This window comes from Solanum dulcamara, chromosome 7 (genome assembly GCF_947179165.1).
Source record: "Solanum dulcamara chromosome 7, daSolDulc1.2, whole genome shotgun sequence".
Lineage (NCBI taxonomy): Eukaryota > Viridiplantae > Streptophyta > Magnoliopsida > Solanales > Solanaceae > Solanum > Solanum dulcamara.
In genome coordinates, this window is record NC_077243.1 from 47,502,800 (window position 1) to 47,506,517 (window position 3,718).

General features: G+C 39.6%; 1 pseudogene; it reads left to right on the forward strand.

The window, feature by feature from the left end:
• The first annotated feature begins 1,539 nt into the window (after positions 1–1,539).
• On the forward strand, positions 1,540–1,659 carry LOC129897970 (5S ribosomal RNA; annotated as a pseudogene).
• The last annotated feature ends 2,059 nt before the right edge of the window (positions 1,660–3,718 follow it).

Sequence of the window (3,718 nt, forward strand, 5' to 3'; positions counted from 1 at the left end):
AACCGCTAAGAAGCTTAAGATACATTCCGAGCTCCAGAGTGTGGGGTGGGTGTAATATCCTTCCCCTCTTTAGAACATTCGTCCCCAAATGTTAAATAAAACTTCCCTCAAAACCTTATACCGATTGTAGGGAGATTGTTTTCTATATCCATAACACATATTTCCATCCAAGTACTTAATATATGAGTTTTAGGAGTTGGGGTTACCTGTAGACATCAGGAATGGGTACGAATACTTGTGTTTTATGTCCTTTTCAATTTCTCAAGTCATCCCCTTTTCTGGTTTTGGTTTTGCCATAGTATCTTGATGGAAGGCACGTCTTTAGTCTACAATCTTCCAATTTGCCTATCTAAGATGATGATAGGTTATTCCTCGCAGGATTCCATTTCTTGGACATCATCTATGGAACCTACCCCGGGTGGCTCATCAGTACTCTTGTGAAGCATCCCTATCTGATGGACTGGGCGTATAGATTCCAAATAAGGTGGTAATCTCAACAAACTGGCCACTTTTCCCACCCTACGAGCAACTAAATACCATCTAATTTATTTTGGGTTAAGTTTTCTTTTCTGGGTGACCTTGTTATAAACATCCAATCATTAATTTAAACTCTATATGTCGATGGCAATTATTTGTATATCATTTTTTTCGACTCTGGGCTGCTAATCCTTAGCTTGCTCAATCATTTTGGGGCCTTTTAGCTCAGTCTCTCTAACATCGCCCCATCCAATAGGGGACTTACATATCTTGCTCTACTAGTCTTGTACGGGGCCATTGGGATATTGGAGTAGTAGTTATTATGGTGGGCAACTTGATAAGTGATGGATAATTATCCCAGCTACCTTTGAAGTTAACAACACCAGCTCATGACATATCTTTTAGCATTTAAATGGTACGCTTTAGGCTGTTCATCAGGTTTGAAGGTAAAGTAGTGTACGAAGACTTATGTGTCTTCCCAATTTTTTTTACAAACTGATTCTCGGTAGTTAACTATAACTTGGGCTCCTTCGTCTGGGATAATAGCTATGGGGATTCTATAAGGTCCTACCACTCTTTTACCCTATAATTTTACACCTTCTCGGCTGAGTAGGTAGCCTTTGATTGAAGAAGCATAGGCTAATATCGTTAATCCCTAGGTAACATTCCCTCCTAAGTCATCTGTCGAAGGAGTGTGAAGTGAGTCTTGTAGCCCTGGTCATATTATGGAATTTTCGACCTCGGGTATTACTTCCTATCTTCCGTAATTACATCAACTGGTACCCTTACCTTTTGGGTTTTGCTTTTTCACCCTCAGAATTGGCTGCCAAGTGGTGTCGAAATTTCCTCGCCCACTGGCCTATATAGCCTTTCTATGGTTTGCATCTCATTAACTGGTACTATGTTGAAGAACTGTGGCATTCGAGTGCCTCGTCAGTTAGCAATTAGCAAATCCTTCTTGTCTTGCTTAAGTCCTTTTTACAATACCCTCAACATAACTTATAGTACTCCAGGTACATAATCTCATGTCATTTCTCCGCTGCTAGTTCAGATTCTTCCATCTCGCGCGACCACACCTGCACTATCGCACTAAATTCCACTAGAATTTAGAAGTTAAGTGTGCTTGGGCGAGAGAAATACTAGGATGGGTGACCTCCTTGGGAAGTCCTCATGTCGCGTTTCATGATAATCCTTGCAATAATGTGCGGGGCACTCAACTTAGCCTAAGATTTATCTTAGCGTCGTCTCACCAGTCTTTATGTGTTGCCTTGCCCTTTCCTCTGTTAACTTGCACTTGGTATAGGGGTAGATCTTTAGTTCCACTACGACCATGTCCTTTTTTGGTCATTTTGGTTTAATTCCTCCTATTGTGTTCACCCCTTTTTGTACGCATCCATTCATTAGGGTTGGCTACTGAGTAGCTCTAAAGTTCATTCATCTAGTGACCTCTAGAGCCACTTTGAATTTTGTCTATCCTTAGCTAGCATAGTTTAAAAGGAATTTGACATATAAGCTTGCTAATCCTATAGTAACCAGTTAGTCCTGTCCGTCTTATTTAAACCATTTCACAATTTTTCCTTACCCTCGCTTGTAACCTTATTGACACATTCTCGTGTCACTCTTTACCTTTACGAGAATATAAGAGAGTGCAAGAAATACCTTGTCGCATCTCTTTCTATTTCCTTATTTACTCCTTGCTCGTCTTATCTCCTACCATAGGAGTCTTGCTATTTCTTTTTCTTGGTTATTTATCTATCGCAATATCATTTGCGACCAACTCTACAGCCAACATGTGGCTTTTGATCTAGCATGCTGTCGTTATCCTTCGTAGTGTCCCTTGAGTTGTTCGATATCCTTTTATTGGTATATTTTTTTGCTTTTATACGTGCCCACCTTCTAGTGTTATATCGTTCAGGGTCTCGTCAAAACTTCTTAACGCTGTCTTACATACTATTCTGACTTTTATCCAATTACTAGTGGCTTCCAGATCTTTCTAACTTGGTTCAGCAAGGGATCTTATTGTAGTTTACATATCCGTCTCAAGCATATTGCCCCATCAATTGCCTCCATCTTACCCTGGCAGTCCTCTCACTTGCTCCCCCCCTTTAGAGGGTATTTATACTTTTACCTGCTTATACCTTGCTCTATCTCTCTAGGTCAAGTCTCAAATTTGTCCAGTTTCCTTCCCCAGTCTACTTAGTACTACATTATATCCCCATTTTTCCGTACATTTTAAAACCTGATTATCCACATACGGAACCTTGGCTAAATCACAAAGCGATTGGAACCTTTTCATACATAGTGCGACATCTCCTCTATTAATCTACACTTAAGTAATGGGACCCCTGGAACAACTCGCCTAAGGCCACATTCTACTTATCCTTATAAAAGTTAATATACACTTGTAGCCGTTCTAAATTTTCTTTTAACTAGGCAACATTTGTATTCCAACATTCATTGTCCAAGGTTCTCTTGGAGAAGTGGCTTTCCCAACCTATATCCTTGTTTCTTGGGATGAATGGAAGTTGTGGCATTTATTCCTTAAGTTTGCCGTCCTCGTCCCTTAAGGGTTCCACTATTTTTGGGGCGACGTTGTGTACATGCGTCATTTCTTTGTATCTTAAGCTCCATGCTCTTACTGCATACTCAACGCAGGCTTTTAACTTAGTCAACGTGTACTGAGTGCACCTTACTAGTAGTCCTACTTTATCCCTATATAATTGGATCACACCGTTTAATTCATACTTACATATCCCTTTTTTAGTTCATACTCACATTCAGTTCCTGACATCTCTTTGAGGTGCTTCTGTCCGAAGCACTTTCCCCAATTAGTCGGTGGAGGACTATCAACTGTTATCGTAAACCATTTTCCAACCATTGTTGGAAGAAACTAGAATATCTTAATCATCACAATACTTCTCTTAATACTTGACCTACCTGGTTTTCTTTTGAGTTTATCCTCGAGTTATGAACAACTTATCTAATTTACAATTAGGAGTTGGGGGCTTGGTACTTTCAAAATGATTGAAGCTCAATTACTGTAGATCTTACCCTTCAACCTAAGCTTCTCTCTTTTTTTCTACAACACAATTACGGCTGGAGATACCATGGTCTGAACTATATTACTTAGACAGACTTTTGTTTCTCCGAAATAAACTTCCCCAAGTATAAAAGGTATCCCTTATTGACGACATGAAGTGTACCTCTTACATTTTTAATTTAGCATAATATTGGTACTCGA